Source organism: Rhinoraja longicauda, chromosome 3 (assembly GCF_053455715.1).
Source record: "Rhinoraja longicauda isolate Sanriku21f chromosome 3, sRhiLon1.1, whole genome shotgun sequence".
Classification (NCBI taxonomy): Eukaryota; Metazoa; Chordata; class Chondrichthyes; order Rajiformes; family Arhynchobatidae; genus Rhinoraja; species Rhinoraja longicauda.
Window position 1 is genome coordinate 64,408,630 of NC_135955.1, and position 15,308 is coordinate 64,423,937.

The 15,308-nt window shown below is 39.3% G+C and overlaps 1 protein-coding gene across 1 annotated transcript in view; it reads right to left on the reverse strand.

Annotated features, from left to right (window-relative positions):
* Nucleotides 1-15,308, reverse strand: part of prdm6 (PR domain containing 6) — a 172,927-nt gene that overhangs the window by 2,375 nt on the left and 155,244 nt on the right. The gene's annotated exons all lie outside the window — the stretch shown is intronic.

The window sequence follows — 15,308 nt, forward strand, 5'->3', positions numbered from 1 at the left end:
GACAGAGAGAGAGAGAGAGAGAGAGAGAGAGAGAGAGAGAGAGAGAGAGAGATAGATAGATAGATAGATAGATAGATAGATAGATAGATAGATAGATAGATAGATAGATAGATAGATAGATAGATAGATAGATAGATTAGATAGATAGATAGATAGATAGATAGATAGATAGATAGATAGATAGATAGATAGATAGATAGATAGATAGATAGATAGATAGATAGATAGATAGATAGATAGATAGATTCATAATTAATACAGGTGTCAAAGATAGATTCTTGATTAGTATAGGTGTCAGAGGTTATGGGGAGAAGCAGGAGAATGGGGTTAGGAGGGAGAGGTAGATATGTTATGCTGAATGTGCCCATTTCTGTAACAAAAGAAACTGCTGGAAAAACACATCTTGCCAAGCAGCATTTGTGGAGGCCAAAGGATGGCCTGTTTCGATGTTGTAAATGCAACACAATATTATATAACTTTAAAGGCTGCTCTGGGAGGTTAGATCACATGGGGTCCAAGGAGAGATAGCTGAATGGATAGCTATTTGGCTCCATGGAAAGAAGCAGAGGGTGATGGTAGACGGTTGCTTCTCGGACTGGATGCCTATGACTAGTGGTGTGCCTCAGGGTTCGGTGCTGGGCCCGTTACTGTTTGTCGTCTACAACAATGATTTGGAGGAGAACATTCAGGGCAAGATTAGTAAGTTTGCTGATGATACAAAAGTGAGTGGTTTTGCAGATAGTGAAAATGGTTGTGAAAGATTGCAGCAGGATCTGGATTGATTGGCCAGGTAGGTGTAGGAATGGTTGATGGAATTTAATACAGAGAAGTGTGAGGTGTTGCATTTTGGGACGTTGAACAAAGGCAGGACCTACACAGTAAATAGTAGGCCTCTGGGTAGTGTTGTAGAGCAGAGGGATCTTGGAGTACAGGTGCATAGTTCCTTGAAGGTCAAGTTGCAGGTGGATAAGGTGGTCAAAAAGACTTGTGGCACTTTAGCCTTCATCAGTCAGAGTATTGAGTATAGTAGTTGGGAGGTCATGTTGCAGTTGTATAAGACATTGGTGAGACCGTATTTAGAATATTGTGTTTCAGTTTTGGGCACCATGTTATAGGAAAGATATTGTCAAGCTTAAAAGAGTTCAGAAAATATTTACGAGGATGTTGCCAGGACCCGAGGGTGTGAGTTATAGGGAGAGGTTGAGTAGGCTGGGTCTCTATTCCTTGGAGCGCAGGAGGATGAGGGGGGATCTTGCAGAGGTGTACAAAATCATGAGAGGAATAGATCAGGTAGATGTACAGAGTCTCTTGCCCAGAGTAGGGGAATCATGGACCAGAGGACATGGGTTCAAAGTGAAGGGGAAAAGATTTAATAGTAATCCGAGGGGTAACTTTTTCACACAAAGGGTAGTGGATGTATGGAACAAGCTTCCAGAAGAGGTAGTTGAGGCTGCAACTATCCCATCATTTAAGAAACATTTAGATAGGTAGATGGATAGGACTGGTTTGGAAGGATATGGACCAAGCGCAAGCAAGTGGGACTAGTGTAGCTGGGACATTGTTGGCCGGTGTAGGAAAGTTGGGCCGAAGGGCCTGTTTCCACACTGTAAAACTCTATGACTAACTTTCTATTTTAAAATTTGTAAGTAAAATAAGAAAGAGTCAATGGAAGTGCAGGGTTGATTTTGCTCATGAATTAAGAACCACAAGTCATTGTATTTTATTGTTAGTTTGTCATAACAGAAAAGCAAGATAAAAGTCAATATCCTGCTTCCCCTCCTCTCTGAAATAAACAAGGTTTTGCAGTCATATTACTCATGATGGTACTTTTAAAGCCAAGTTTCCTGATTATGAACCACAGTGGTCAATCTGCTTGGATCATCACTGTCTGTAGAATCCTCAAAACTTCAACTGAATACAAAAATTGCAAATTAATTATTTCTTATAAAAAGTTGCACTCACCTCTGTGGTTGTAAAGGGCAGGAGATAGATTAGAGACTAGATTCTCACGTTAAAATATCCCATGATTTCTTGAGGTTGACATGCATTGGGTGCTTACTTAACTGGAGTATTAGGAGGACTATTCTAGTTTTGGTTTAGGGCAGGCTGACAATGTTCTTGCAGGCTTTTCACATGAACCTTTCGTTTGTCGAGAGAGGTCCATTTTTGCATGTGATTTTACTGCCCCTTCAACTGATGTTTAACTCCGCCAGGGATCAGTGTGAGATGGTGCAGATGGAGGAATCTGTATAATCAGATAAGTGGCATGTACTTTGTATTCACTGAGCCTGCACAGTACTATGGCTGATAGGTTGAGGAAAGCTCCATGTTAAATTGCTTAATGTTACATCTTTGTGCACATGAACTGTGTGTGAATATTACAATTTACAAAAGGAAAGGGTTTTATGGAGTAAAATCTTCGATCAACAAAAACGATTATAGTTGATTGCAATTCTGTGCTCTGATTGTCTTTTCAAACCCAGCATTTTTGTGTTAGATCAGACCCATTTAAACAATCTCCTGTATAAAAAAGTGCAATTTCCAGCCAAAAATGACCGTATTACAATCCATAAGTTGTGAAACGCAATAAAAATCCTGCTCATGTAACGGAACTGCTCCGTACACAAAAGGGATGCCATCTAGGTAATGTAGGAGAAAACTCACAGAAAGATAGAGTGACAGAAGCTTTCAGTGGAATTGATAAGGATCGATTTGTTCTGATGGCAACAAATTCAGAAAATTATTTGCACAATTTATTCCAAATAAACCAAAAAAAATTAAACAGAGCTAAAAAGGCCTTCTCACACTGTATAGTCCATCAAAATGTGCCTCAGACTAATAGGGTAGAAACTTGTCTGAAGGAAGAAACATTAGAGAGCTATAAATCAGTTTGCCTTATCTAAATGTTTTTTAAGAGGCACAGTCAGATTAATTGGGAAGACAAAAGACTCAACTGCTTCATGAAAACAAGAAGACATTTGTTGAAGCTTGGATGGGAAGCAATGTTGGATAATAAACTTGGTAGAAGAATTTGGTCCATTTTCTACTGCCCTGAGCTCTTGAAAATATTTTTTCCAACCAGAGGTACAATAGTAGGCTGCACATTGCACTTAAGAATGAGTAGAATTATTGAATTATAGAACAGAGGAGAAAGTTATCTGGCCCCTTGCGTCTGTAATAATTGAATTATTTATCTAGTCCTATTGCTCTCCTTACACCACATAGGACTTTGTAATTTTTCTTCCAAATATTTTGGCATTTTTCTCTTAAAACCTATTATCAGTTTCCAATAATATCTTGTCTTTTGTTGTTTAATCTCAAAAGATGGCTTTTGTACGTTAACATTCAACCCTATGACTATCTTTCCCTACAGCACCTCATATTTCGCCTGGGCAGTTTGCGGCCCGGTGGTATGAACGTCGACTTCTCCAACTTCAGATAGCTCCTCTGTCCCTCCCTTCCCCTCCTCCTTCCCAGATCTCCCTCTATCTTCCTGTCTCCACCTATATCCTTCCTTTGTCCCACCCCCGACATCAGTCTGAAGAAGGGTCTCGACCCGAAACGTCACCCATTCCTTCTCTCCCGAGATGCTGCCTGACCTGCTGAGTTACTCCAGCATTTTGTGAATAAATCGATTTGTACCAGCATCTGCAGTTATTTTCTTATATTTTTCCCTATATCTTTGTTGAAAAGCTTTTCTGAGCCTTCCCTGTCCCAACAAAAAGACCTCACTTGTCTTTATTCTCCTGGAATATTGAATCTTACTATCCCTGATATCATCTCAATAAAGAAACAAGAAACTGCAGATGCTGGTTTACGCAAAAGGATTTAGAGTGCTGGAGTATATGAAGGAGGTCAGGCGACATCACTGGAGAACATAGATAGGCAATATTTCAGGTCAGGACCCTTCTTCAGACTGTCCTAACTCGAAACATCACCTATCCATATTCTCTGGAGATGCTATCTGACCTGCTGAGTTACTCCAGCACTCTGTGTCCCTTTTATCATCTTAATAAATCTTCTTTGTGCTTTTACCATAACTTTTTAAACAGATGAACTGGAAGCATTCAGCCCTAAGTCAACTCCCTCATTCAATAAGATCACAGCTGGTCTGACTATAACTTCAACTCTGTACTCTCTCCTATTATGGTCACCTTACACCACTGAGAATCTATTGACCTCTGCCTCCAAAGAGGGAATGGACTATAAAGTGGGAAGATGTAAATTTGTGAAAATATAACATTTCAGAATATCATTTATTTTTGAGGAAAAGAATTCCAAAGATCCATGCGTTCCAGTGAGAGAAAAAAACATCTCACCTCATTGCCATCTTAAAAGGGCAATTGTTTAGTTTTAAGAAAAACTTCCTCTCAATATCTACCTTGTCAAGTGCCCTTGTATATTATTTATCATTCTCCTAAATACAGGCGGATAAAAGCCTAAACTGTCCAAATTATTTTCATAAATCAACCTAATGGCATGTTGGCCTTCATAACGAGAGGATTTCAGTATAGGAGTAAAGAGGTTATTTTGCAGTTGTATAGGGCCCTGGTAAGACCACATCAGGAGTATTGTGTACAGTTTTGGTCTCCTAATTTGAGGAAGGACATCCTTGTAATTGAGGCAGTGCAGCGTAGGTTCATGAGATTGATCCCTGGGATGACGGGACTGTCATATGAGGAAAGATTGAAAAGACTAAGCTTGTATTCACTGGAGTTTAGAAGGATGAGAGGGGATCTTCTAGAGACATATACAATTATAAAAGAACTGGACAAGCTAGATGCAGGAAAAATGTTCCCAATGTTGGGGGAGTCCAGAACCAGGGGCCACAGTTTTCAAATAAAGGGGAGGCCATTTAAAACTGAGGTGAGAAGGAACTTTTGCACCCAGAGAGTTGTGAATTTGTGGAATTCTCTGCCACAGAGGGCAGTGGAGGCCAAATCACTGGATGAATTTAAGAGAGAGTTAGATAGAGCTCTGGGGTCTAGTGGAATTAAAGGATATGGGGAGAAGTTGTGCACAGGTTACTGATTGTGGATGATCAGCCATGATCACAATGAATGGCGGTGCTGGCTCGAAGGGCTGAAAGGCTGAATGGCCTCCTCCTGCACCTATTTTTTATGTTTCTATGTTTCCATTAACCTGCTCATTCCATTTAGGTGTAGAAAAACCTTTCTCTGAAGTGTTTCCAACATATTTACATTCTTCTATGAATAAGGAAACCATTTTATTATTAACTTCCCCAGATGTGAACTCACCAATACCTTATATAACTGAAGACTAACCACCCTAATTTTACATTCAATGCTCCAGAAAGCAACAATAGCATTATGTTTGCTTCCCTAATTATGTGCTAATCCTGCATTCTAGATTTTCTGCAAATCATATATCAGGAGTTCTAGGTGCCTCTTCACCTCAGAGCTCTGCATTCTCTCACCATTTACATAATATGTGTTTTTTTTCCGCTGGCATGGACAATTTCACACTTTCCTACTTTTTACTCCATTTATCAGATCTTTGCCCACTCACTAAACCTATCTATTTCCCTTTGTGAGCTCCTTATATCCACTTCTCAACATATTTTTTCTACCTATATTTGTGGCATCAGCAAATTTAGCAATCAAACTGTGGTGCTTTCAACCAAGCTATTATGTTGTAAATATAAGACCTCAGCATGTACCTGTAGCCACTTGCAGAACATTGCCAACAAGGATAATCCTATTTATGCATACTGCTTGTTTCCTCAAGCAGGAAACTGCTAATCTTGTCTCCATACCAATTTAATACCTCCTCTACTGCGAGCTTCTGTTTTCCACAAATAACCTTTGATGAAGTTGAATAGGGCACAGACCAATATTTTGTGTACTTGATCTTGATCTTGATCTTACTGTGTTTTACTAAGCTGCCAAATGCATGATGCAAACTTTGAGTGGCTGCAATTGGGAGATTACTCTTGAGCACTGGTACTCATCTCGGACAGAAAAGTAAATGAACAGAAAAGTGAAAAGAACATTGAAAATGAATCACGAGTAAAAGACAAAAATGTGGTAAAATATATCAGGAGGTTGTACAATTTGAACTGCTTTCCAATTCTCTTCAGTTTTACTCGTGAAAAGATCATCTTCCATTGAAGAGCTCATATTTTCCATGAATCTAAATTTGACATGGAAGTTATCTTACCTTTGGACAAAAGTCTAAAGTATCCAACATCAAACTAATTGCACATGATACAGATTGCCGTACTTTTGCTTCCAATGATTCAAACGAAGGAAACTTGGATGAGGCATATAAATGAAAGCTAATTTTATAATCACCTTTTTAATAGATTACCCAAAGTTAATGATCCATTCTATGTGCATTGTAGGTATAATGCAAGGGAAATCAATATACCTAGGTACTGTAAAGGGTCTGTCACACTTAGGCGATTTTTTAGGCAACTGCCGGCAACTATCATAGTCGTAGCAGGTCGCCGATAAAACGGCGACTGGACCCCGCCTACGACAATGTCTACGACAAGCTACAACAACCTACCACCTAGTCGACGGCAAGCTACGGCAAGCTACCGACAACCGGCGACCCAATCGTCGCGACTTAGGACGTCCACCTACGACCGCGTCTACGACAACCTACGACCACACAGGCGACAACCTACGACAACTGAAGTCAACCTACGTGTACCCGCGACAAGCTACAACAAGCTACGACCCTGTCGGCAACAACTGAAGTCATTTTCGCCTCCGGTTTTGACCTGTCGCCGGTTGACGTAGGTAGTCGCCAATGGAATTCACCAAAGTCAGCACCGGCAACAACCTACATCACCTGGTGACAACCTACGACAGCACCTATGTCAGGAGATGTCAAACTATGATCATTGGCATCAAACCAACAGTCGCCAAAAATATTAAAACATTTCAAATCCAGCGGCGACCAGTAAAATGCTACGACTCTTTGGAGACTACTCACGACCATACAGGTGGCACCTCGGCGACCGTGTGGCGACAGCCTAGTCGCCTGTAGTCGCCTAAAAAATTTGCCTAAGTGGGACAGGGGCTTTAGGCTATCATTGTAATAGATCAATTCTAATCATTCACAATCAACTATTCAACTATCCTAAAGATTGAAATAATTTAACATTGCATGCTTAAGCTTTTAAGCTTTGGGATAGAGTGGCAAATGAGCAGTTGGCAAATTTATTAAAGGAATAATGAATAATGGGCAGAGTTGTGTTTGATCTGGATGTTTCCTGTACTCATGTCTCTTACCATCCAAAATTGCAAATAAGCTCCAAACTGATGGCCCTCTGACGCTTGGCTGTTAAAGGATTTTTAACCTGTTTTTAAATATCTTCAATGAACAGAGGCATTTAAACAGTTCAAATGGATTAAATAATTTTAAATATTTTTAATACATGGGGCGGCAGAGTGGTGCAGCGGAAGGGCTGCTGCCTCATAGTGCCAGAGACCCAGGTTCAATTCAGACTTTGGGTGTTGTCTGTGCGGAGTTTGTACGTTCTCCATGTGACCACACAGGCTTTTTCCAGTTGTTCTGGTTTCCTCCCACATTCCAAAGATGTGCATGTTTGTAGGTTAATTGGCTTCTGATAAATGCTCCTAATATGTAGGATGCAAAAGCAGGATAACATAGAACTAGTGTACGGGTGATCAATAGTTAGCATGGACTCGGTGGGCCGAAAGGCCTGTTTCCACTCTATCTCTAAACTATAAAAACGAATACATGTATTACTTCAAAAAATAACAGTTAAGTTATAAAATTAAAAGCATCTAGTTTATGGATATATATTTTTTTTAATTATAATACCACATATTTGCACTTACCTTTTCAATAAAAGTTCAATGAACCCAATTGAAATGAATGGGTTACTCTAAACTGTCAGCCATGGATGTCAGAGGTTATGTGGAGAAGGCAGGAGAATGGGGTTAAGAGGGAGAGATAGATCAGCCATGATTGAATGGTGGAGTAGACTTGATGGGCCGACTTGCCTAATTCTGCTCCAATCACTTATGATCTTATGACTGCTTTTAATGTCAAGGCAACATAGGGCCCTGGTGAAATTTAGATCAATGAAAATTAAGGGTAAACTTTCCATTGCTGGACAGAAAGGAAGGTATTTGGAAATATATTGCTGCTCCCTCATTGTCATTGGATTTAAATCCGGGAACTCTCTACTCAAGAGTAATGGAGGAATTCAGTGACATTGGGCTAAATTTTACATTACCCGTAAAATGATGATCTGTCTCCTTACATATTTATCAAACTGTTAAAATGAATTATGTTTTGTGACATTTTTTGTCTTTTAAGTCCTTCAGAGCTTGCCAAAGTCATAGAAACATAGAAAATAGGTGCAGGAGTAGGCCGTTTGGCCCTTCGAGCCAGCACCGCCATTCATTGTGATCATGGCTGATCATCTACGATCAGCAACCTGTGCCTGCCTTCTCCCCATACCCCTTGATTCCACTAGCCCCTAGAGCTCATTAATTACATTTTCCTTTCACCCCAGTTCATATGAAATTTGTTTTTCTGCAATTAACATGAAGTTTTATTCTTCTTCTGAAAATGTAATGCCATGTAGATACTTGTGAAATATATTCCTCTTCTTTCACTCTGCTGCTGAGCAAGATTTGTTATTGGCTAGATTTACAGTAAAAGCTGGAACACTGGTATGAATTTCAGAATATAAGTAAAAGTTACTGAGCCATTCTGGAAAGTAAAGTAAGGACATTTAGTGGGGGGTCTGGGAAGACGGTTAATTAATTACTTATTGGAAACTGAATATCATTGCCTACTTAGAACAACTGTTTTGCAAAGATCGAGTGCGGATGAGTTAACAGTCTAATCATCTTCAGAATTACAGCATTGTGGAGTTGAATCTTGTCAAATGACATCTTGCCAAATGTATCAAATGAACCTGTTCAATAAAATGAGCCCAAGAGCATTGTTCGCACAAAGATTTGTGTTTTATTCATTAGTGCATGTGTGCAATGCTATCCCCTTGGAGGCGTTATCAAAGTGCTGATGACACATTAGTGCAGTGCTGAGCATTTATCTGAAAACTGATTAGGCACTGAAGCTGTTAAAATCACTGCCTTCCATCACACACTCTCCAAATTCTAAAATTGTAATCATTTATTAAATGCAACACAGCACCTGAAACAATTCAATTAGTGCCAATCATAAAACAAGTATAAAGTGTGATTTGGACATAAAAGTAGCACAGAAATGGAATCATACTTGATATTTGCTGCAGGCACCTTTGTGTTGCTACTTTCAACAGTAAATTACAAATGTAATGTTAACAACATAACATCCTTTTTTGAAGGCTGGAAACTCTCAACTAACTGCAATACCTGGTACAATGATCTATCAAAAGTCACATAACAGGGGACTCTCATTCCTTAAAGGCATTCTTACACTTATATACCCATTATTAACACTCCTTCAATAAAAAATAAACTAATACAAAACATTTACTGTTTTCATAGATAGAATTATAAAATTATAAATGAAATCATAGAACTCTCCAACTACATATAGATTCAGTTTAAACAATACTTCCATCTCTAAAGTTATCATTCCAGGCATTGATAATTCCAATGTATTATTTACTGATAAACCATTAAAAATGCAATTTTAGTTTCAACTTAATTATTTACATAATTCTGAATACACTGAGTTAGATATTCCAACACACCAAAGCATCAACCTCAATAATGAGCAGCTACTCTAGTAATAGCGACCATTTGATACATTATGAATATCATGATTACAATGACACCAATCTCTACTTGGTTGCTACTTAAGCCACTCTATCTTTATACCTCTGTCTTGACCTTGATTCCCATTCTGAGTCCCTGAAGGCAGTGGATCTGTCCTCGTTCCTGCTGTCCCTTTTATGACCATAAAGTCACCTATTTAATTCTCCTTTACTGATTCATATCCAAGATGTTCAATTCTGCTACAATTCTTTTCAGTCTGTCTTTGGTTGCACCCTTTTGAGGTGATATTAGTAAGTCAATGTCTCCTGTAATATCCCAAATAGGATCAGCTCCTCCCAACTTTATCTCATGTTCAACTGCCTGTTTCTCTTGAGAGACTAACCATCGCATTTCTTCTCAGATGGGCAGGTATCGAATTACTTCTGCAACAGTGCTGGGACATCATTGATCATCACCCTGACTTTGTAAAGTGAAGGCTTCACTGCACCTCAGTCCCATGTTGTACCTTCTCTCACCGTCCCATGTGGTTGTATAGTTGATAATATTGGAACGTTAAACATAAGGGTCGGGAAGCCATGGTGCAGCTTTATGGGAATTTGTTTAGGCCATATTTGGACTATTATATGCAGGTCTGGTTGCTCCATTGCAGGAAGGATGAGGAGGCTTTAGAAAGCATGCAGAGGCGGTTTACCAGAATGATACTTGGATTAGAAGGTATTAGCTAGAGAGAGAGGTTGGACAGGATTGGATTGTTTCCTCTGGAACACCGAAGGTTGTGGGGAGTTGCGGGAAGGTTGCGGAGTGACCTGATAGAAATATATACAATTATGAGAGGCGTAGATAGTGTAGACACTCAGAACCTACTTCCCAGGATGAAAATATCAAATACTAGAGGGCATAGCTTTAAGGTGAGGGTTCAAAGGAGATGTGCAGAATGTTTCTTTACACAGAGTATGGTGAATGCCTGGAACATGCTGTCGGCTTGATGGTGGAGCTAGATACGACAGTAGCAATTAAGAGACTTTTTGATAAGCACATGGTTCTATGTAATGGAGGGATATGGATTATGTGCAGGCAGATAAGGATTGGTCGTGGCATTATTTTCGGCACAGACATTGTGGGCTGAAGGACCAGTTTCTTTGCTATACTAATCCATACTCTACGTTCTTGAGCTATCATTTTCCAGAAGTTTTATTATAGCTGTAGCCAGTAAGCTTAACCCGCCGATGCCTGTTAGATGGAGATGGCTTTGCACTTCTCAAACCTAGCTGACCAGTGGACTGATTGGGAGGAGTTATTGCACCCTACAGCATTATCTCCTCACTGTGCAATGATAAAACTTGGTCCCTAATCGGAGTTCATCATAACTCAGAGTATCCAAGCCATGCCCATGAAATCACAAAAAAATGCTGATGCTGAAATCTAAAATTAAAACAGAAAATGTTGTTTATACTCAGTAGTATCAATGGAAAATTAAACTTTCTGATGAAAAATGTACTCTGTTTTCTTTTCCACAGCTACTGCTGGTCTGCTGAATATTTACCAACTATGCCATTGATCATTTATGCATGTCCCTTAACTATGGTAGACAACCCAACATAGCTATCCCCACTGGCAGACAAACTTTTCACTTCCATCATAACTCAGAATATCCTTCAAGCTCATCTGTTCAACAACATTTTGGTCTATCTCAACAGAAAATGGCTGACATAGATATAACTTACAGCAGAGGCACTTGTCGTAGCGTCAATGATTATGATTCTTGTTGCTTCCTCAGTCTGTAAAATGGCCTTAAATGTCCTGCCTTTTGTTCAGGTGTACAAAAGATACAATGCAGAGATGAGTGGAGTTTGGTGAGCATGGTTTGCTGTGGAATTGGATACAGGGATCATTTTTCGGAGGCTGGTTTACTAACAGTAAAGGGTGGGAGGCCAAACATGAGAGTACGAGTCCAATCAAGGCTGGAGATAGCAAAGGAATGTAGGAGCAAATGGAAAGGCCAGGCAGAGTTGGTTTTTGAAGTAACGGGCGATTTATTAAAGCTGGTGCACAGCAGGAGACCAGTCAAAGCTAATCTCCAGTGCATGACTTTGGTGCAGTGTTTACATTCTCAGCTGACAAGATCACACCGAAACCTGATTGACAGTAAAACCAAGTGTTGATTACAGAATGGAGGTTACAGAAAGACTTAATTAGGTCTTGATTACAGAATAAAATGACTATCCACAAGTCTAACTTAGTTGACCATGGATCCAATTTTCTGTTATAATGATTGGTGCATTAAAAGCCTGAAACTTGGGTGTAGTCTCTGCTGCATTTCACGTCTCTACTTTTAAGCTTTGACTGCGGTTCCCAGTCACCACATTGGCACAATTCACCTCCCTATTTACTAGTTATTAGCCCTCACTATTCTTCCCCCAACAACATTAATATGACAAAATGTCTTTGTAGCAGAGTAGTTGATAAGAGATAGGAGCAGCATTAGGCCATTTGGCCTATCAAACTACTCTGCCATTCAATCATGGCTGATTTATCCCTCCCTCTCAACACCATTTTCCTGCCTTCTCCCCATAACCCCTGACACCCATGGCAGAGGTGCATGATATTGTGACAGAAGGAGTCTAAGGTCAGATCTCACGCTTTGTCAGGGTATGCGAGGGATCAAGCAGTCTGGTTCAGTTTTACACCAGGCCTGGAGAAATGCATTCACATCAAGACCTCATAACAAATGTATCTGAGGACAAGCTTTATGCAGCTGATTTAATACCAATATGGAAAGATGACCATTATTTGATGAAGTATCCTCTTCACCTGCTGCTATTTGTATATCCCGAGGCAGGGGTCTAGGAAATGGCCAATCTTACAGACAAATGTTTTCTTAATTGCCATGAAAACAGTAGAAAATTGATCTTCTTTGAATTTTTGGCACCAGCAACAGTTGCAAAGCTCCGTTTATTTATTTTCCCTGGATTTCTTTAGTCATTTGGCGGCCAAATTTCAGTTGTTTCTCTTATATTGTAACAAATGGTAGGCGATTAAACCACTACTCATTGGGAGGAAACTCAATAACCGAGGCAGATATTTTCAGGAGAAGTGGTGATTTGATTTATTTGGCTTTAAACAGTCACGGCTTTTAACAGTTTTTCTGCGGTGAGCTGTGAGTGTAAAAGATTAATTGTACTCTTGGTACGGGCCTTCAACGATGGGGATCATATATTCGTAAACTACTGGCAGTCTACCCACAAGTTTCCAATCCATTAAAAGATGGAGATTTGTGGTGAAGGGTTCCCACGGTTTCAGCATGGGCACGCCCTGCAGACAAGACCTTGTGTTGTGAGTGCAGACTCACAAAAGCAACCCTACATGTTTAATATGTTCGAAAAACATTTGGCAGAGCATGCAAAAAATGCAAACCAGAATAAAGTGCCAAGTAAATTATGATAAATAGATGTCGCTGCTGAGAGATCTGGTCAATGAGCAAAGAACACATGTTGATTGAAGCACAGCTGAGGTTAGTTGCCTTCATATTTTTGATTTATGATTCTGGACAACACATAACTGCCTCGAAAAGGCACTGAGGTCATTTGGTTTAATTTGTACATATATTACTCATAAAACAAATTTTGTGAAATGTTGCTGGATTTAGATGGCCCACTACATTGTTAGAACCGCCTTGCTGTTTAGTTTGTCACCTTTGCTCACTCTAGAATCCCAGAGGTCCTATCCATGTGAAGGAATGTGACTATCTATTTGTATTGGCCCACAAAGACCATAATTTAAAACTTACTAACATTAAATATGTTAAACATAGCTTTTAACAAAGTCGTTTCAAAAGCTTTAGTATATTTTTAAGAAAACATTTCTTCAAGAGATTGATATAGTTCCGTGAAAGCGGTAATAATAGTGCACTGCTGACATTCCCTGCTTTCTCACATTAAATTGATGAAAGGATTGAAGTAAGCTAAACAAAGAGAATGACTTGAGATTTGGGGCTGCGTTTTCTGACATTCCATAGTCCGAGCTTCCAAATGGGCATGAAAGAAAATTATAGATTGCCGTTTTCCAAAACCATTGAATACACTCAAACAATGACTGAAACTTCTGATATTTTGTTAATAAAATCAGTCCCAAGGGGCAAGTTTAGATGTGTTACATGTGTTACTTAATAGGGGGTAGACACAAAATGCTGTAGTAACTCACCGGGACAGGCAGCATCTCTGGAGAGAACGAATGGGTGATGTTTCAGGTCGAGACCCTTCTTCAGACACTTAATAGTATCCTTTTAAGTAACTCATCTGAATTACCACTTAGGATTGATTTATAGGACTAATGAGACAATTTTTCGCTCTACTCACAGTGCAATTTTGGTTCAAATTAAACTCTCACCCTGTCATCTGATGATCTCCCAGAGTCACTGAGGTCCTGATGTCAAAAAATGTCAATTTGTCTTACTTCCGTCCTTTGATTCTCATTATCATTTATCAAGTTGGTTTTAACTAGTCCTTTTGCATAACTTTCATAGATTTTCTCTCTGTACCTTTTCATATCTCTTGTTTCCCTCTCCCCTGACACTTAGTCTGAAGAAGGATTTTGACCCGAAACGTCACCTATTCCTTTTCTCCAGTGATGCCGCCTCACCCGCTGAGTTACTCCAGCTTTTGGAGTCTATCTTCACTTCTGAACAATTCCAGTTCGCAACCAAAGTCAATCCAGCTAGAAGGCCTTGAAGAAGATAGAAAGTTGGGACAGACAGTGGAAAGTTCCCCATTTTAATTATGCTTCTTTACATTTGCACACATTACAGAAAAGAAAATTTGATTCCAAGCTAGTATGCATTAACCAAATAGTTCTGCATTGCAACATTATATCCTGTCCTGAGCCATTTTGTTGTATAATTTTAATTGAGTTGAGATTCATGGACATAGCATCGAAGTTCAAAAAAATAATGACATAATGATATTTGCAACTGATAACAATTTCACATTAAAGGTGATAAGCACCTGCAAAATTATAAATGTAGAGTTCAATTTTTGGTCTGTGCTGTATTAGGTAATCTCAGACAGCTGCTGTCAGTACTGCTAAATAATGGAGGGAAAATTTGCTCAGAATTTCCTGGTTCTGATCACTGTAATGTGCCCAAGCAATATTGCGTGTCAACAGTGATTGTTATTTTAAGGTTCTAAGAGTTGTTCGTATGATTAACTGCTCAATGGGTTACAACCATGTTTTGTTGAAGGTTTCAGGGAGACCTTATCAAGAGCCCTTCAACAGTCTATGTATATTATCCTTGAGCTCTCCATGTCTCATGTATATCACCATATACATCCTGTAATGTACTTTGCCGGAGGTAAAGAAGACATTGACCACCCTAGGTTTAGTTAGCAGAGTTCCCAGTGAAGTTTCAATGCAGCAAGATGCAACAGAAAAATAGCAAGAGTATTTAATGCACTGTTTACATTCTCAGCCAGTAACTTACTTTTACTTTTGTTATGGTTTGAAAATATGATAGATAATGTGCACACATCATAACCCCATTAACAGTTAACTAAAAGTTAATCTGTTTTAGGTGATATA